General features: G+C 40.0%; 1 non-coding gene across 1 annotated transcript; it reads left to right on the top strand.

Moving 5' to 3' along the window:
• Positions 1 to 915: 915 nt before the first annotated feature.
• Positions 916 to 1,023, top strand: LOC112793954 (small nucleolar RNA R71). The gene has a single exon (XR_003198639.1). It is a non-coding gene; the product is annotated as a small nucleolar RNA R71 (small nucleolar RNA).
• Positions 1,024 to 21,311: the final 20,288 nt, after the last annotated feature.

The raw sequence follows: 21,311 nt of genomic DNA, 5'->3' as shown, positions 1-21,311 counted from the left end.
GCAGAAGGAAGTTTAATGGAATCTCTATGGTCTCTATATGAGCCTCAGATTCCTTTAGGTCCTCAATAGGGAACTCCTTTCTGTCTGGGGGACATCCCATGAGGTCTTCCTCATTGGGATTCACGTCCTCCCCTTCCTCTTTGGATTCGGCCATTTTGATAATATCAATGGCCTTGCACTTTCTTTTTAGATTCTCTTCTGTATTGCTTGGGAGAGCACTAGGAGGAGTTTCAGTGATTTTCTTACTCAGCTGACCCACTTGTGCCTCCAAGTTTCTAATGGAGGACCTTGTTTCATTCATGAAACTTAAAGTGGCCTTAGATAGATCAGAGACCATGTTTGCTAACCTAGAGGGGCTCTGCTCAGAATTCTCTGTCTGTTGCTGAGAAGATGATGGAAAAGGCTTGCTATTGCTAAACCTGTTTCTTCCACCATTATTAAAGCCTTGTTGAGGCTTTTGTTGATCCTTCCATGAGAAATTTGGATGATTTCTCCATGAGGGATTATAGGTGTTTCTATAGGTTCACCCATGTAATTCATCTTTGCCATTACAGGGTTATCAGGATCGTAAGCTTCTTCTTCAGAAGATACTTCTTTAGTACTGTTGGATGCATTTTGCAATCCATTCAGACTCTGAGATATCATATTGACTTGTTGGGTCAATATTTTATTCTGGGCCAGTATGGCATTCGGAGCATCAATTTCAAGAACTCCCTTCTTCTGAGGCGTCCCATTACTCACAAGATTCCTCTCAGAGGTGTACATGAATTGGTTATTTGCAACCATGTCAATGAGTTCTTGAGCTTCTGCAGGCGTTTTCTTTAGGTGAATGGATCTACCTGCAGAATGGTCCAGTGACATCTTAGAGAACTCAGATAGATCATCATAGAATATATCCAAAATGGTCCATTCTGAAAGCATGTCAGAAGGACACTTTTTGGTTAACTGCTTGTATCTTTCCCAAGCTTCATAGAGGGATTCACCATCTTTTTGCCTGAATGTCTGAACATCGACTCTAAGCTTGCTCAGCTTTTGAGGAGGAAAGAACTTGGTCAAGAAGGCCGTGACCAGCTTATCCCAAGAGTCCAAGCTATCTTTAGGTTATGAGTCCAACCATGTTCTAGCTCTGTCTCTTACAGCAAAGGGAAAAGCATGAGCCTGTAGACTTCAGGATCTACTCCATTAGTCTTAACAATATCACAGATCTGCAAAAACTCAGTTAAAAATTGATAGGGATCTTCTGATGGAAGTCCATAAAACTTGCAGTTCTGTTGCATTAGAGCAACTAATTGAGGCTTCAGCTCAAAATTGTTTGCTACAATGGCAGGGATTGAGATGCTTTTTCCATAAAAATTGGAAGTAGTTGTAGTATAATCACCAAGCATCCTCCTTGCATTATTATTGTTGTCATTATTTTCGGCTGCCATCTCCTCTTCTTTTTCAAAAATTTCTATAAGGTTTTCTCTGGATTGTTGTATTTTAGCTTCTCTTAGTTTCTTCTTCAGAGTCCTTTCAGGTTCAGGATCTGCTTCAACAAGAATGTTCTTGTCCTTGCTCATGCTCATATGAAAAAAAAGGGAACAAAAAATAATAATAGGGATTCTCTTTACCACAGTAGAGAGATTCTTATGTGAGTAGAAGAAAATAAGAAGAAAATCCGAATAGAGGTAGAGGGGAGAAGAGGGTTCGAATTTTGAGAAGAAGAGAAGTGTTAGTAGATAAATAAATAAATAGAAGAAGATGAGAGAGAGGAGTTTTCGAAAATTAACTAAAATAAAAGAAAAATATTTTTGTTTTTATTTTAAATTAAAGTTAAAATTCGAATTTATAAAAAGGAATAAAATTAAAATTTAAAACAATTAGTTAAATAAAAAGATTTTTGGAAAAGAGGGAGGTGATTTTCGAAAATTAGAGAGAGGAAAGTAGTTACGTGGTTTTGAAAAAGATAAGGAATAGTAAAACAAACAAAAAGTCAATTAGTTAGTTGAAAAAGATTTGAAAATCAATTTTGAAAAGATAAGGAGTTAAAAAAGATTTTTTAAATTGATTTTGAAAAAAAGATTTTTTAAATTGATTTTGAAAAAAAGATATGATTGAAAAGATATGATTGAAATTTATTTTGAAAAAGATTTGATTTTTAAAATTAAAATTGATTACTTGACTAACAAGAAACTAAAAGATATGATTCTTGAATTTAAAGATTGAACCTTTCTTAACAAGAAAGTAACAAACTTAAAATTTTTGAATCAATCACATTAATTGTTAGTAAAGTTTTCGAAAATTATGAAATAAAATTAAGAAAAAGATTTTGAAAATCAATTTTTTAAAAAAATTTTAGAAAATACAAAAGAAAAATGAAAAAGATTTGATTTTTGAAAAAGTTTTGAAAAGATAAGATTTTTAAAATTGAAACCTTGACTTGACTAACAAGAAACAACTTATTTTAAAAATTTATTACTAAGTCAACCCAAAGATTTTGAAATTTATGAGTAAAATAAGGAAAAGATATTTTTTTATTTTTTTGAATTTTTAATGAAGAGAGAGAAAAACAACTAAATGACTCAAAATATAAAAATTATGAATCAAAACACATGATGCATACAAGAACACTATGAATGTCAAGATGAACACCAATAACACTTTGAAGATCATAATGAACATCAAGATTTATTTTTGAAAAATTTTTCATGTTTAGACACTATGAATGCAAAAATGCATATGAAAAACAACAAAAGACACAAAATAAGAAAATATGAAGATCAAACAAGAAGACTTATCAAGAACAACTTGAAGATCATGAAGAAACACCATGCATGAGTTTTTCGAAAAATGCACAAATTTTAAAAATATGCAATTGACACCAAACTTAAAAATTGACACTAGACTCAAACAAGAAACACAAAAATACTTTTGGTTTTTATGATTTTAATTTTTTTTTTTGGATTTTTCAAAAATTATATTTTTTTGGAAAAACGAAAAAAATAAAAAAATTTTGAAAGATTTTTGAAAATTTTTTGAAAAGAAAATTACCTAATATGAACAACAAGATGAACCGTCAGTTGTCCAAACTCAAACAATCACCGGCAACGGCGCCAAAAACTTGATAGGCAAAATTATGACTCATACTTTTCACAAATTGAACAATTCCTAGCAATGGCTCCAAAAACTTGGTGCAGAATACTATGGTTCACACACATTCTTTACAACTTCGCACAACTAACCACCAAGTGCACTAGGTCGTCCAAGTAATAAACCTTACGTGAGTAAGGGTCGATCCCACGGAGATTGTTGATATGAAGCAAGCTATGGTCATCTTGTAAATCTCAGTCAGGCAGATTCTAATGGTTATAATGGTTTTTGAATATAAAGATAAATAAAGTATAAAATAAAGATAGAGATACTTATGTAATTCATTGGTGGAAATTTCAGATAAGCGCATGAAGATACTGTGTTCCTTCTAAATCTCTGCTTTCCTATTGCTTTCATCCAATCATTCTTACTCCTTTCCATGGCAAGCTGTATGTTGGGGGATCACCGTTTTCAATGGCTACCGTCCGTCCTCTCAGTGAAAATGGTCCAGGTGCGCTGTCACCGCACGACTAATCATCTGTCGGTTCACGATCATGCAGGAATAGGATTTATTATCCTTTTGCGTCTGTCACCACGCCCTACAGTCGCGAGTTTGAAGCTCGTCACAGTCATTCAATTCCTGAATCCTACTCGGAATACCACGGACAACGTTTAGACATTCTGGATTCTCATGAATGCTGCCAATTGATTCTAGCTTATACCACGAAGATTCTGATTAAGGAATCCAAGAGATATTCATTCAAGCTTATTTGCATGTAAAATGAAAGTGGTTGTCAGGCACACATTTATATGTGAGAATGGTTCCCAATAACTCTAGTAGGCCTCGCAATACGCTAGTTAAACGCACTCCCACAAGAGTCCATCACGGCTTTTGCAGATATTTCACGTAGTTTTCTAGCGCAGTTCACCACGCGTATAGCAAAAGCTAAGCACTTGATCAATCTGTTGGGGGTCACACAGCGAGCCAGCGAGTCAACGAGAAAATTTCTAGACCGGTTCAATGATGAATGTCTGGAAATCAACGGCCTAACAGACTCGGTAGTAAGCTTATGCTTGAAAAATGGCCTGCTGAATGAGGACTTCAGGAAACACCTCACCACCAAGCCCATTTGGACCATGCAAGAGATCTATAACATAACTAGTGAATATATCAACGACGAGGAGGTTAGTCAGGTAGTGGCAGCCAATAAGCAGCAGCCACCCAACCCACCAGCTTGTCAACCCGGGTACACCGAAAGACCAAAGGAGACGCCCAAGGAGGCGACGTCAGGAAATCCATTTAAGATAATTCCTCGAGTAGGCAAGTTCACAAACTACACTCCCCTCACGGAACCCATAGTGGAGGTCTACCAATAGATTGTAGACAAAGGCACCCTGTCGAAGCCTCGACAGCTAAAAGACAGGACAGGCGGGGAACAAAGGCTTGTACTGTGACTATCACAAAGGCTTTGGCCACACGACTCAGGACTGTTTTGACCTAAAGGGTGCTTTGGAGCAAGCTATTCGAGAAGGCAAGCTAACTGAGTTCTCTCAGTTCATAAGGGAACCGAGGAGGAAAGAACGTGAACAATCCAAGAGGACCGCAACAGGGCTGTAAACCCAAGGCAAGGCCCCACAAAGAACCCAGACAATTCCCCTACAATAGTCATTAATGTTGTAGTAGAGCGTGATGCACCTCCCAAATCGAAGTTAGTAGCAAGAAAGGACATTAAAATCCTAGCCGTTTTATCAGGAAATCCTAGGGCCCAATCCAAGGAATCTCCCAAGATATCCTTTGGCACAGAAGATCAATGGTGCCACGATCTTCCTGAAAACCCACTCATGGTGATAACGGCAATGATCAAAACGGGCCTAGTCAAACGAATCCTCGTTGATACCGGAGCCAATTCCAATATCATGTTTAGAAATGTGTTTGACGCCTTAGGGCTCAAAGAAGCCGACCTCAAAGCCTACCAGCATAGGGTCGTTGGTCTAGGTGACAATTACAAAAAATCCAACAGGTTAATTACCCTCCTAATTTGCGTGGGAACCGAGGAAAACAAGAGGTCAGTAATGGCTGAATTTTTTGTTCTGATGGGATTTCACAGGGGACCATGAATGAATTCTCAACTGTCATATACACAAAGTCCTGACGATGAAGTTCATGTTAGACGACAGAACCGTTGGTTCCATCAGAGGAGATTTAGAAACAGCAGTCGCTTGCGACAATGCCAGTCTCTCATTGAGGAAGAAATCAAAAGAGGCGTCTGGGGTCTCTTTGGCTGACTTAGATGCGAGAGTAGATGACAAGCCAAGGCCAGAACCTCAGAGGGATTTGAAAAAGTTTCGAGTAGGAGATATAGAGGACAAGTTCACTTTCGTGAACCGAAACCTCCCCCATAAGTTAAAGGAGCCCCTCATAGAGGCCGTCAGGGCAAACGGCGACTTGTTTGCCTGTGCCCTGGTCGATATGCCGGGAGTAGATCCAGAGTTCTTGTCCCCCCGACTTGCCGTGAAGACAAACGCTAAGCCAGTGGCACAGCGACGAAGGAAGATGTCGCAGAAAAGGGCTAACAAGGTGGTTAAGCAGACGGCCGGCCTAATAGAAGCATGATTCATAAGGGAGTTAGAGTACTCGACGTGGCTGTCTAATGTGGTTCTCGTTAGGAAGGCCAATAGAAAGTGGAGAATGTGCATCGACTACTCAGATCTTAATAAAGCGTGTTCGAAAGTCTCCTTCCCCTTCCCGAATATTGATGCCCTAGTAGATACAGCAGCGGGGTACCGGTTTATGAGCTTCGTGGATGTATACTCTAGATACAACCAGATACCAATGCACCGTCCTGACAAAGAAAAAATGGTGTTCATAATGCCAAATGGAACCTATTGTTACATGGTCATGTCATTTGGGCTGAAGAATGTAGGAGCTACTTACCAAAGGTTGATGATAAGGTTTTCAAGGATCTAATCAGCAAATCAGTTGAGGTATACGTGGATGATGTCCTGGTCAAGACAGCAGACCCAGGCAATCTAGTCATCGACCTCGAGGCCATCTTCAGTTCACTCCAAAGACACAATATGAGACTCAACCTCTTCAAGTGCACATTCGCCATGGAAGCTAGGAAGTTCCTGGGCTTCATGATTACACAAGGGGGTGCAGGCCAACCCAGACAAGTGCAAAGCCGTCCTTCGGATGACAAGTCCAGGATGTATCAAAGATGTGCAGAGATTAGCTGGAAGGCTCATGACCTTGTCTTGTTTCCTCGGGACCTCAGCTGCAAAGGAACTCCCTTTCTTCAATTTAATGAAAAAGAGAATAACCTTTGAGTGGATCCCGGCTTGTGAGAAAGTGTTCAACCATTTCAAGAGAATCCTATTAGCACCCCCTATCCTCGAGAAGCTGAAATGGGGGGAGACCTTATTCCTGTATTTGGCCGTAACGGAGCAAGCCATGGCAGCTGTCCTCATCCAGGAAGAAGACAAGACCCAGTAACTAGTGTCAGCAAGGTACTCCAAGGGGCAGAGTTGAGATACACCAAGTTGGAGAAACTGGCATATGCTTTATTAATCTTATCTCGAAGCTGAAGGCAGTACTTCTAAGGGCACCCAATCACGCTAAGAACCGACCAAGCCATTCACCAAGTTCTGAAAAAACCTAACCTAGTAGGCCGTATGATGACGTAGGCGATAGAATTATCTCAGTACGACCTACATTACGAGCCGAGACACACGATCAAAGCCCAGGTAATGCCAGACTTTCTGGTAGAAGTGACGGGGGATTCCCCTGGGAACTCGGAGACAAGGTGGAAGCTCCATGTTGATGGAGCCTCCAACCAGGCGTTCGGGAGAGCAGGAATAATTCTTGAAAGCCCAGAAGGAATGATTTATTAGCAATAAGTCAAATTCGAATTTTCAGTTTCCAACAACCAAGCGGAGTACGAAGCCTTGATAGGGGGCCTGACATTAGCTAAAGTGGTTGGTGCATCAAGGATTAAAGTCAATAGTGATTCTCGAATCGTGATTTCTCAGGTCAACGGAAGTTACCAAGCCAGGGATTCCTTACTGCAAAAGTACCTGGAGAAAGTGAAAAATTTATGTGACGGTTTTGAAGAAATAATGGTTCAACATGTACCTAGGGTGAGAAATGCCAAAGCTAACCTCCTGTCAATGCTAGCAAGCATGAAACCCGGTGTGGGGAACGGATCCCTTATTCAAGGGTTAGTAAAGAAGCCATCGGTAACCCTGTTCGTGACCCAAGTCATGAACCTTCCCTCGTGGATGGACCCAATTCATCGTTTCCTAGAAGGAGGGGAACTCCCTAAAGACGAGAAGGAATCTAAAGTGATAAGATGGGAGGCAACTAAGTATGTAATCATACACGAACAGGTGTACAAACAGGGGCTCAACAAATCTCTGTTGAAATGACTACGCCCCGACTAAACAGACTATGTCCTGAGCAAAGTCCATGAGGGGTGCTGCGGCCACCACATCAGAGAAAAGGCATTAGCAAGAAAACTCGTTAGAGAAGGGCATTGGCCCTCAATAATGTCGGAGGCACAAGAATTCGTGAGAAAGTGCAGGAAATGCCATGAAAATGCCAACTTCTATAATGCCCCAACAGGAGAGTTAATCTCAATGCTAGCATCCCGACCTTTCTCACAATGGGGGGTCGATCTCTTAGGCCCGTTCCCGATAGGTCCTAGGCAAGTTTAATATTTAATAGTGCCTATCAATTCCTACACCAAATGGGTAGAAGCAGAGCCGTTGGCCAGTATATCATTTGCAAACTGCCGAAAGTTCATGTGGAGGCAGGTAATATTCCGGTTTGGAATTCTGGAGGGTGTGGTCTCAGATAATAGGACGCAGTTTACAGACAAGAAATTTGGTGAGTTCCTGTCCAGTTTGGGGATCAAGCAGAAATTCTCTTTAGTAGAGCATCCATAGAGTAATGGTCAGGTAGAAGCAGCCAATAAGATCATCCTTAAAGGAATGAAAAAGCGACTTGACTAGAAAAAAGGGCTCCTAGGCAGACGAACTGGCCTCGGTCTTATGGTCTTATAGGACAACGCCACAATTATCCACTGGGAAAATGCCTTTTCGACTTACATACGGAGTCGACACAGTCATTCCCGTAGAAATTTGGGAACCGAGCCTGAGGCTACTCCTCAGCGGTGGTAAAGAAGCAGTCAAGAAAGACTTGATCGATGAGATGAGGGAGATGGCCCATTTTTCAGAAATGGCACTGATTTAGAGAATGGCGCTTCGATACAATGGGAAAGTGCTTAGTAGGAGTTTCGAGGAAGGTGACTTGGTCTTATGGTGCAATAATATCGGGATACTGACCCCAGGAGAAGGCAAGCTGGCAACTAATTGGGAAGGCCCGTACAGAGTGAAAGAAGTCATCGGAAAGGGCGCCTACAAGTTGGAGAGGTTGGATGGTAGCAACATCCTGAGGACATGGAATGTAGCAAACCTAAAGAGGTTCTACTCATATGGAGCAACCTGCCGGCTTAGCGGTTTTTTCTTTCCATTTTAGCCCTATCTACAATATGTTGTTCCTTTTTAGTTCTACTGTCCGTTTGTTATTTCCTTTTCAATTACCATTTTCTTTTTACTTCATCATTATTGCAAATAAATACTTTTCATATAAATGCATAAGCATTTTTGTTAACATTAGTATGGAATCTGTTCCCCTACCCTTAACACGAGGATATGGTAAAGGGTCCTATTGAGCTCTATCAAGCGTTGGGTTGAAACCACCGACCTAACGGCAACTGGGACCGATTACCCCGGAGGCCAATGTGAACACGGTTAATGAATGCCCGACACATTACAGCTTACGACTAAAGAGCCAAGCAGAAGCAACGATAAAAGTAACTAAGACATTCCACGAATGAAAACAGTTTAAGGATAAAGGCACTACTTCATCCCAAAATCAATTATGTAATTAGCGTCATACCAACAAAGTGATAAGAAAATATTAGAAAACAAGGCACCATGTCGTCCCAACAATAGGAGAATACAAAGTTCATTTGATACAAGTAGAAAAACAAGGTTACTTCCTTGGGATGTCAACGATCTTGCCATCCTTGATGGTCTTGAAGGCACTAATCGCCGAGGTGTTGAAGTCAGGCAACAGTAACTTGATTTGGGCTTTAATCGCCTCCTCGATGACTCCTATCACCTCCCATGCATTCTTGATGGTTTTTTTTGTTCTTCTTCTTAAGGTTGGTCACCTCAAGCTTAGTGGTGTCCGCCAACGCAATGGCGTCTGCCAACTTCTTCTCCAGTTCAGCTGCCTTGGACTCCGCTGCTTTTGCCCGACCTAAAGCGGCATCGAGTTGGCTTTTAGCTTTTCCTCAGTTTCTTCCAACTTATTCTGCTCAGTATCTGCCTCAACTTTTAGACTGTCGATGTCCCGCAAAGCTGCCCGGAGCTTACTGTCTAGTACCCCAGCACTGGCCTACGCAGGTTCATATTTCCTTGCGATGGTGGTAGCACAGAGCAGGAAACGGTAGACCCACCTTGCCTGGGAGGCCAGGTCCCCGTCATGGAAAAAGTGCTCGGTGCCTAGTAAAAGCTAAGAGTCAATAAACCTACCAGCGTCGAAGTTCCTTTCCATCACAGTAAGTGTTCCTTCCAGGCTGGAGGTATCTTTTCTTTTCTTGGGATTTTCCAAGATGGTCAGCTCAGGACTGGTGTCATCCTCAATGTTTTCAACTTGGTTGCTAACACTGGCACTAGAGCCGGGAACTTTCTCGGTAGCAGGCTGGGACTGGACTTTAACGGTGGGAGAAGGTAGGACCTCGGTAGAAGGAGTGAAAGAACTGAAGATTGATGGTTTAGAAGTTATAGTAAACTCTCGTTGTAGGTATAGTTACTAAACCAAGCAATCAACCTTTCTTACAAACATTTTGGTTGTCACAAGTAACAAACCCTTAAATAAATTGATAACCGAAGTATTTAAACCTCGGGTCGTCTTCTCAAGGAATTGCAGGGAGGTATGATTTATTATTGGCTATGAAAAAAGGTAAAATTTTGGGGGTTTTGAGAATGAGGAACAAGTAATTTAAATGGTAGATAAAATAATTAAATAACTGTAAAATAAACTCTTGGCAAGATATGAAAATTCGGAAGTCCTATCCTAGTTACTCCTATGAGAATGAAAGTTAATCCCACTTAGTTAACCCTTGCGTAAGCAAGGGAAATTCAAGTGAAGTAATTGGTTAGATTTTCCAAGTCCTAGCTAATTCCTAAGCAAAGACTAGAGTTAGTGGAATTCCAGTTAATTAGCCGACATAACAATCAATCATGAATAGTTGATAACTCAAGAGCTTCCAGTTAATCAATTAAAGCCAATAATGTGGAAAGCTAAATTGAAATCATAAATATCTGGAATACCTCAAATAACATTCATTCAAAGCAGTAAAATCTAACATGGAAAATATTCATAAGCCAATTGGGCAACATAAATCAAACATAAAATAAAAGTATTAAAGTATCTCAAAGTAGAAGAGAAATATAAAGTAAAAGAAATATTGAACCTGATGAAGAGTCGAATTAAATCCTAATTTCTAAATCCTAAGAGAGAGGAGAGAGCCTCTCTCTCTAAAAACTACATCTAAAACTATGAAAAGTGAATTATGAAAGCATGTTGAGTCTCTGCAAGTTTCCTGACTTTAATCTGTGTTTCTAGGCCAAAAACTGGATTGAAATGCGGCCCAGAATCTCTGCCAGCGACTTTTGTAATTCTGCAGATCGCGCACGTCACGCGTCCACGCGTTCGCGTCACTTAGCATTTCTCGTACCATGCGTGCGCGTCGTCCATGCTTTTGCGTCGTTCGTGTAGCTTCCAATCCGTGCAGTCACGTCAGGCACGCGAACGTGTCACTCTGATTTCTTCCATTTCGCGCGGTCGCGTGAGCCATTCGACCGCGTGACTTCTCGCTGGTCATCTCCTCAATTCCTTGTGTTCCTTCCATTTTTGCACGCTTCCTCTTTATTCTTCTAAGCCATTCCTACCCTATGAAGCCTGAAACACTTAACACACAGATCAAGGCATCGAATGGTAATAAGAGAGGATTAAGATTAGCTAAATTAAGACCAAAGAAGCATGTTTTCAATCATAGAACTAAACTAGGAAGGAATTGTAAAATCATGCAAATCTTATGAATAAGTAGGTGAAAAGCTTGATAAAACCACTCAATTAAATACAATATAAACCATGAAATAGTGGTTTATCAACCTCCCCACACTGAATCATTAGCATGTCCTCATGCTAAACTCAAGAAGACCAAATAAATGAATAGGGAAAGGCAAGAATCATGCAATGCAGCCTATGAATGTGAATGCAACTACATGCAAAATGTTTCTACCTACTTGGTAAAAAAAGTAAATAAATCCTTCAAGAACAAATATGAACTGTATTTCACTAATTCAAATCATACAGTGAAAATAAGTAAACTTGTAAGAAGATAGCTCATAAAAGCAGGGAACATAGAATCAAGCATTGAACCCTCACTGGTAGTGTATATCATTCTAATTTCTCAAGTGTCGAGGGTCAATCACTCTACTCTTCCCTAGTCATGCTTTCTAAACTTTGTTCTTCATCTAACCAATCAAAACATATTTAATGTATACATACAAACATCATGAGGTCTTTTCAGGGTTGTAATGGAGCTGAAGTAAAGGTAAGGATGTACATATAAGGCTAAGTGAGCTAACAGAGTGAATCCTTGATTAGTCTAAGATCTCACCTAACATATACATACTTGATAAATTTTAAAATTCTTTACCTAGCTACCCAAATTTTTCCCACTTTTGTATTACATGCTCATGTATCAAACTTATTTTTTGAATTTTGTCCCATGTGCATTGCTTTATTTTGCATTTGGGGAATTCTTTTGTATCCCCTTTATTTAAATATTGAATTTTTTTTATATGCATATGGTAATTTAATTACTTTGATTTCACATGAGCATGCTTCCCAAAAATTTATTTTGAAATATCTTTATTCTTTTCAACTTTCTACCTTGTTTCTATAATCCATGTTCCCATAAAGTTTTCCCACACTTAAACAATTACACAATTTCTATCTTAAGCTAACCAAGGATTCAACTTGGGATTTTTATTTTGTTTTTCCGCTTAAGGCTAGTAATGTGGTTTATAGAACAAAAGGGGATTAAAAGCTCAAGGGGCTAACAAGGGTGATGTAAAAAGGTAGGCTTATTTGGGATAAGTGAGTTAATAATCAAGTATGGCCTCAATCATATGCAAGCATGTAAATATACTAAATATTGGACATATAGAATGGAACAAATCAAAGATTGCAATTCTAGAGGAGAAAACACACAAGAATAAATATTATGGTTAAATAATGTAACCATGTAAATAAGCTTAAAATCTCACAGGTTGTGTGTTCTTTGGCTCAAAAACCATGTTTCAAATACAACTTCAAACAAATTTAACACATAAATTTTTTTTTCAATTTAAATTAGTGAAATACTATAAAAATTTCTTGAAAAGAAAATATTACTTCAACTAAGTAGTAACTAAATGCATAAAATCCAACAAACATGCAATCAAATATGCAATGCAATAATGAATAAACAAAGAAAATAAAACAACGGTGTTGAAAAGAAGAAAATAGCTAACCCATGGAGATTGGTATCGACCTCCCCACACTTAAAGATTGCACCGTCCTTGGTGCATGCTAAGATGTGGAGGTGGACAGGTTGTTCCAACTGATGCTTCTCTCCAAAGATTGTGCATATAGAATCGTCTTGTCTCCCCATGTAAACGTCTTCTGGTTCCCCTCCGGGTGGCCATCCTGAAAGAAAAAGGGAAGAAAAGTAACCCAGAAATAAAGATAAGAAAATAAATGAAACATGGGCTGTTTAATGCCAAATAATAAAGGTCTCAATTACATGGTAGCTACAACATGCAGTGAGAAAACAGTAAAAGCATACGGCATATCAATAGTGCAAGAATTACAACAATGGGGAAGAGTGTGGGTAATGGAAGTATCAGTACAAGCTCATGTCAATGCAAATGGAGTGCAAGTATCATAAAAGATTGGCATTGGCAGATAGTTAATATCATCCCACAGTGTAAAACAAGTTACCAAAATAAATTCAAGAAAAGATGCAACAGTTGAATAAGAAAAATTTTTTAACACCAATGTAAAAATAAAAAAAATTCAGAAAAGAAAATAAAAATATGCACAAAATTAAAATACAATGAATGAAATATGCAAATAAAATGAAATAAAATGGAAGTGAAAAAGGATGAGAAGAAGAAAAACAGAGTGACAAAGGAGAGAGAAAGAAGAAATTAGGATTAGAAAAGAAAAGAAAAGATAATTGGCGCGGTTCTGAATAAGTTGTGCGGCGCAGGCGACGCGGACGCATGAGTGACGCGGTCGCGTGGTGTGTGATAAGGTCAGGTGATGCGGACGCGTGGGTTACGCGATCGCGTGGCCTGATTTGTGCGATTGGCGCGAGTGCAGCCTCGCATTCGCGCAACTCTCTGTTTCAATGCATTTTGCCAAAAATCTGGGTGACGCGGTCACGTGGTTGACGCGATCGCGTGAATGGCCAATTTAAAAAATGACGTGGACGTGTGGGGCACGCATTCGTGTGGGAAGGCTTGCGCTTCTAGCACGAGTCCAACCCAATTCCAGCTCAACTTTCGGCCATACACCCTTTTTACGTCGATTTACAAGGCCACGCGGTCGCGTGGGTGATGCGGACGCGTGTGAGGCTTGTTTTCCATAGGACGTGGACGCGTCAGCGACGCTGTCGCGTTGCGTGTGTTTTTTTTTAATATGCAGTATGTAAAATGCAAAATGATATGAATGTTATGAGTAATTCCAGGTTCAATGAAAAATAAAATAAAACTTGAAAACAAATAAAACTAAATAAAAATGAAAAAGGAACGATCATACCATGGTGGGTTGTCTCCCACCTAGCACTTTTAGTTAAAGTTCTTAAGTTGGACATTTGGTGAGTTCCCTGTTATGGTGGCTTATGCTTGAACTCATCCAGGAATATCCACCAATGTTTGTATCTCCAATAACCTCCGGGGTCCCAAACTAGGCATGTAAAGCCCTTAAGAAGCTTCAAACAGATTCTTAGGCTCCCGGGGTGACAAATGTCAGAGCAGATTCCAGGATCCCAAATCTTGCTTTTACAACCATTTGTGTCGGGATCTGTATCTTTTCAGCTGGGTGATAAGTAATTTGAGTTCTCACTGCAGTTACCAAACAGCTTCCTAGACCCATTCAGTTGAGCTTTACACCAACATTTGCGTTTAAACTTAAAGCTTCCAACCATGATGAACCTTGCAGGACAATTCTTACCACTGACCATCTTCCTCTTACTCTTAATGCCACAAAGAGCTCTAAGTTGACTATCCATTTCCAGTAGCCCATATTCAAGTGAGATTAGAAAGCTAAGTGATATGAATTTTACCCACTTGAACGTTGTGAAGGATGATGGCAACTTAGGGGGAGGTGTTTCTAATGAATTTGCAAGCTCCACTCCCTTGTGCTCTTTTCTGATAACTACCACCTCTTTGCAAGCTTCTTCAATTTCAACCTCTTCCTCTTGGTAGCTTTCTTCCAATTCAATCTCCTCTTCATTGCTTTCCAAGGGTATGGGAGGTTGTGCTTCTTCTTCTTGAATCTCCATATCTTGATCAACCTCTTCCAAGTCTTCAACTGTGACATGCCTTGGAGGTTGTACACCCTCCTCAGCATCAATTTCAAACGTCTTGGAAGGGGGTTCTATGACTGGACTTTCCCATGGAGGTTCTGCATCTCCTAAGTCTTCAACCACTTCTTCTTCTTCAATAATTCTGGCTTCCTCCACTTGTTCTAGTACAAAGTCATGTTCCGTACTGTTCACTGGAGTTTCTAGTATCTCCTTCATGCTACGTTCTTCATTAGATTGTCCGCATGAAGCCATGGGGGTTCCTTGAGTGTCCGAACGTCGGGAAGCTAATTGATTTATCGCTTGATCCAGTTGGCGAAGGGTTGCTTGAAGTATTGCACATGTTTCTGTGAGACGATCCGTTGAATCTTGCTGCGCTCGGCTATCATAAGTAGGATCATAGTGCTCTTGGATTGATGGATATGGAGATGGCAAATATTGAGGTGGTGGTTCTTGGGAGTAATTGGGTTGGAATTGGGGTGGTTCTATATATGGTTCATATGGCTCATAAGGTGGTTGGTGTGGTGGATGAGAGTTAGGATCATATGAAGGTGAATGGTGGTAGTTGGCTTGTGAGTGTGGTGGTTCAAAGTTGTGTTGAGGAAAGGGTTCATAGGCATATGGTGGTGGTTGTTGATAGTCCATTGGAGGTGGTTGTTGCCATGAGGTTGATCAAATCCTTGTGGCTCCTCCCATCTTTTATTGTTCCAACCTTGATGCCTGTTCTCATTGTAATTTCTTCTTCCTGCAACATAATTGTAACCAGACTCATAGCCAAAGGGGTGAGAGTTCATAGTAGTAAGAGAAAATAAAAACAAAAACTAACAAAAAGAAAATATTTTGAAAAAGATATGATTTTTGAAAAAGGATAAGATAAGATTTTGAAAAAGATAAGATAAGATTTTGAAAAAGATATGGTTTTTTTTTTGAAAAAGATTTGAATTTTGAAAAATAAGATAAGATAAGATAAAAATTTTAAAATCAGAAATTTTTTTTTGAAAAATATTTACAATAACCAATAATAAGGCACACGTTTGCAATTCCCCGGCAACGGCGCCATTTTGAAAGAACTGAAGATTGATGGTTTAGAAGTTATAGTAAACTCTCGTTGTAGGTATAGTTACTAAACCAAGCAATCAACCTTTCTTACAAACGTTTTGGTTGTCACAAGTAACAAATCCCTAAATAAATTGATAACCGAAGTATTTAAACCTCGGGTCGTCTTCTCAAGGAATTGCAGGGAGGTATGATTTATTATTGGCTATGAAAAAGGTAAAATTTTGGGGGTTTTGAGAATGAGGAACAAGTAATTTAAATGGCAGATAAAATAATTAAATAACTGTAAAATAAACTCTTGGCAAGATATGAAAATTCGGAAGTCCTATCCTAGTTACTCCTATGAGAATGAAAGTTAATCCCACTTAGTTAACCCTTGCGTAAGCAAGGGAAAGTCAAGTGAACTAATTAGTTAGATTTCCTAAGTCCTAGCCAATTCCTAAGGAAAGACTAGAGTTAGTGGAATTCTAGTTAATTAGCCGACATAACAATCAATCATGAATAGTTGATAACTCAAGAGCTTCCAGTTAATCAATTAAAGCCAATAATGTGGAAAGCTAAATTGAAATCATAAATATCTGGAATACCTCAAATAACATTCATTCAAAGCAGTAAAATCTAACATGGAAAATATTCATAAGCCAATTGGGCAACATAAATCAAACATAAAATAAAAGTATTAAAGTATCTCAAAGTAGAAGAGAAATATAAAGTAAAAGAAATATTGAACCTGATGAAGAGTCGAATTAAATCCTAATTTCTAAAAATCCTAATTTCTAAATCCTAAGAGAGAGGGGAGAGCCTCTCTCTCTAAAAACTACATCTAAAACTATGAAAAGTGAATTATGAAAGCATGTTGAGTCTTTGCAAGTTTCCTGACTTTAATTTGTGTTTCTGGGCCAAAAACTGGGTTGAAATGCGGCCCAGAATCTCTGCCAGCGACTTTTGTAATTCTGCAGATCGCACATGTCATGCGTCCGCATCGTCCACGCGTTCGCATCACTTAGCATTTCTCGTACCACGTGTGCGTGTCATCCACGCTTTCGCATCGTCCACGCTTTTGCGTTGTTCGTGAAGCTTCCAATCCGCGCGGTCGCGTCAGGCATGCGAACGCGTCACTCTGATTTCTTCCATTTCGTGCGATCGCGTGAGCCATGCGACCGCGTGACTTCTCGCTGGTAATCTCCTCAATTTCTTGTGTTCCTTCCATTTTTGCACGCTTCCTCTTTATTCTTCTAAGCCATTTGATGACATGTCATCATATACCTATTTTTCTATGCTTTTTCATACAAGAAATTGATGATTTGTGCTTAAATATTGAATGCTTTTGTGCTTAAATGATATATTTTATTGATCTTTTAATTTTATAAATCTTGTAGGAAATAAAAAGAAAAAGAAGCAAAGAAGCACAAAATAAGCTAAAAAGGAGAAAAAAAGAGCTTTGGGGCACACTTTGAAGTTGGAGCACACTTTGGAGCCTTAGACCACGCTTTTAAAAGCGTGGCCCATGACCAAATTAAAGGAGGAATCAACCAGCACGCACATTGCCCTGCTTTTGCCAAGGGCAGGGCAATATCATGATGAAACAAAGTGAGGTTGGAAGCAAATTTTCGCTAAGTTAAAATCTGGGCGCTCATAGCATGACCATGCCTCCTTCAAAGGGCTATAACTTGAGCTACAGACGTTCGATTGATGTGCTTCCAGCTGCGTTGGAAAGCTGACATTTAGAGCTTTCCAACGATATATGGCAATCCATATTTGGCGTACAATTGAGGCATGATTAAAAGGCATCTTTAAGGGCAAAAAATAAGCGAAAATAAACTAAAGTGCTTCCACCAAGGTTCGAAGCTGGACCCTTACTCCAAAGCAAAGTAGCGCTTATTATTCTGCTCTTCCCACTTGGAGAGCAGGGAAATGTTGTGCACTCTTCATAAAAATTCAAGAAAAATTATTTCCCCAAATGCTTTCACCAAGGCTTGAACTTGGGACCTCCCCTTGGAAGCACCCATTGCCTTGCCCACAAGGAGAGCAGAGCGCTACTCCTTGGTACGCACATGGGCATGCATGACACGGGCATCCTTGGCGCACACAAGGGAGCTTGGGCACGTGCATCACAGCACGGACAGAGGCAAGGCGCGCACAAGACACCACTGTCCCGCTCTTCACAAGGGCAAGGCAATCCCCTGGTGCCTCACTATACTCAGCACGCAACATGCATCCCCACACAAAGCTTCACTGCTCTGCCCTCCACAAGAGCAGAGTAGCCTCCTGGGAGCAACATGGGCCAAAATTCAACTCAAATTCCATTTAAATTCAATTCCTCTCCAAATTGAATCAAGGCCAACCAAACCCATTTCTCCTCAAATCCAAACCAAGCAAAGCCCACATCATCACTCAAAGGCACATGGATCAATTAGATTAGGATTTTCATTTTAATTGTAATTTGTTTCAATTTCATTTTATTTTCATTTTGTAAAAAGCCTATATAAAGGCATCACTCTCATTTCAGAGGGGAGCTCGATTAGAGGGGAGGCTAGCTCCACTAGGGAGCATTAGGAGTAGTAGTAGAGAGCTCTCTCTTAATTTTTCTTTCTGTTTTGAATCTGGATTGAGAGTGAAGGAATTCTGTTTCCCTCTTGGTCTAAGATTTCTCTTGTTATTCTTCTGCAAAATTTCAGTGAATTAAGGATTTGAACCAAAACTCTCTTTACTGCTTTCATCTTCTTTCCATCTACAATTGTTCTTGGTTGGATCAAGGAAGGGAGTGAGATCTAGACTTGTTTTCTAGTCTCTTTGATTCCCTGAGATCTTCAATTTTATTTTGCAATTGAGTTGAGTTCTTGGCTGCTCTTCTGTTTTTACTGTTCCATTGGCTTTCAATTTACTTTCAAGCAATTTAATTCTTCTGCACTTGTTCTTCATTTTACATTTCTGTTCATGATCCCAATTTACTTTCCTGCAAGTTAAGCTTTCTGCAAGAGTTTCTGAGTTTTGATCTATTACTCTCTTTAATTTTCAGCACCCAACCCCCCTTTACTTTTCATGCAATTTACTTTTCTTGCAATTTAAGTTTCAGCTAATTTACTTTCTTGTTATTTAAGTTTCCTGCCATTTTACTTTCTGTAATTTAAGTTCACTGCAATTTTACATTCTGCTACAATAATTCTCACTCACCAATGTTAGCTTGACTAAACTAATCACCCACTAAAGTTACTTGATCCATCAATCCCTATGGGATCGACCTCACTCTTGTGAGTTATTACTACTTGATGCGACTCGGTATACTTGCCGGTTGGATTTGTGTGTTGGAAATTCGTTTTTCCACAAAAACACCATCACCATTCCTGCCCTATGAAGCCTGAAACACTTAACACACAGATCAAGGCATCGAATGGTAATAAGAGAGGATTAAGATTAGCTAAATTAAGACCAAAGAAGCATGTTTTCAATCATAGAACTAAACTAAGAAGAAATTGTAAAATCATGCAAATCTTATGAATAAGTGGGTGAAAAGCTTGATAAAACTACTCAATTAAATACAATATAAACCATGAAATAGTGGTTTATCAAGGAGTCTCAAAACTGTCCCCGCTATTTCCTAGAAGGAATTGGGCCATTAGATCGGGGAGACCAACCCATCTGGCAGCCATAGATTCTGAAAGAAAAGCAAAACCAATTATTACGGACTACGTATTATGTAAAGTGTACAAGTCGGAAGAAAATGAGACCATGAAAACAAAATAGCCCGGCTACTTACCTACGTGGCTCTTACCGATTTCACGATCACCCATCAACAGGTGAGGGTTGAGATTATTTCCACTAAAAATGGCCAACAGTATGTCGGCGATGTTCCAATTTCTCTGACTCAACCCTTCATAAGTGGTTTTTATTAAGTAGTTGGCCCTGGCACCAAAACTCCAATAAGTCGGTATGCGACGCTCTCCCTCTAGGGTGAGCTAGAAGCGGTGCCAACCTTCGGTGGGCCATACTTTGAAAATTTTTTCCTTGAAGCCATGGAATGAATTCTCGAACAATCCGAAGATCCGTTGACCCTGCACGGCTCGAAACGACAAATATCCTTTCTTATGTTTCCCTTTCTTTTGAAGGGTTGGTCAGGATGAAAAGGTAGAGAAAAACTTCTACGGAAGCCGGGAGATCCAAATCATCGCACACTATCTCGAAGCAACGGATGGAGGCCCAGCTATTCGGGTGCAACTGCGAGGGCCTCACATTGCACCAGTTCAAAAGAGAAATGACAAAAGGGGTGAAAGGGAGCTGAACTCCCAAGTTGGTGAACATGGGCTTGTACACCCATATCCAATCGGTAACCCGATGAGTGTCCATGTTTATTTGGCAGATGCGTTCTCGATCTCCAGGAACGAACACCATATAATTGGCCTCTTTGGGGCCACCGCTACACAGAAAGTCGGTGTTTCGAAATTCCTGGAGCTCCTATAGGGATATCTTAGAAGATGTGTCTTTGACATCGGATGTGACCTAAAGATAACAATCTACGACCCTCGGAGTAAGACACTACGCTATACCTATAGTGGGGGCACCACATAAGTTAAACTCGACAGGTCGGAAAGTTGGAGGAAGCTATAGGTCGAAAAATCGAAGGAAATTGAAATTAAGGCTAAGATCTACTACGTCTCTATTCTACACTAATCCATGGTCGATTAGAGGCCTAAAATCAAGAATTAGACACCTAATGGTAACTCCCCTATGATCTACCTAACAACAACGTGCTTAACCAAGGCAAGAGCTGTCAAAAATAACATAAAAGGTACGTAGTAACAATAGCAAAAGCAAAAATAGAATAATGATCTACAGTAAAAAGATGAAGGCAAATGAGACTCACCAATAAATTCAAGAAGGAAGAAAGATGAATCCCAAGTGAATGCAGTAGGACTTGCAGTGGACAGACAAGGGAATCAAGAGAGAGGAGAATGAGAGAATCAACGATGAAGAGAGTGAGGTGGAAGAAGCATGAGAGAATAAGGAACAAAAGGAGGGATGCAGAATAGTAACTATCAGACGAGAGCGTGAAAAGTCAGGGGTAAAACGGACATTTCTCTTAACTTTCAAATCTGCCAAAATGAGCATTAAATGCTCGACACGGGAACCAAAGCAACGCCCTAGGCAACAGACGGGGGCAGCTCGTGCGTTGAAGGTACAGACTCCACCAACGGACTCCTGGGCCCAGGAAGACCCGACCGAAGCAAGTGTGAGTAGATTGAACGCACCAACTACGAACTCCAATCCTCATGATTGGCACGTTGGGGGCACTATTCCAGCCCAACCTACTGATATTTCGGGTCCAGTCATAAACCCCTGATCTGACGGGTTCACTGACCCGAGCCAAGAGGTAACCCGTGCATCACCTTTCCCTTCCACAAGGAACCTGGATAGCTAGCGGAAGCTTCCAGGAAGGTGGACTTGATCACGAGGGTCCACCCAGGTACAAAGTATAAA

The sequence above is a fragment of the Arachis hypogaea genome, chromosome 3, assembly GCF_003086295.3.
Source record: "Arachis hypogaea cultivar Tifrunner chromosome 3, arahy.Tifrunner.gnm2.J5K5, whole genome shotgun sequence".
Taxonomy (NCBI): Eukaryota; Viridiplantae; Streptophyta; class Magnoliopsida; order Fabales; family Fabaceae; genus Arachis; species Arachis hypogaea.
This window is presented reverse-complemented; position numbering and strand designations above follow the sequence as displayed.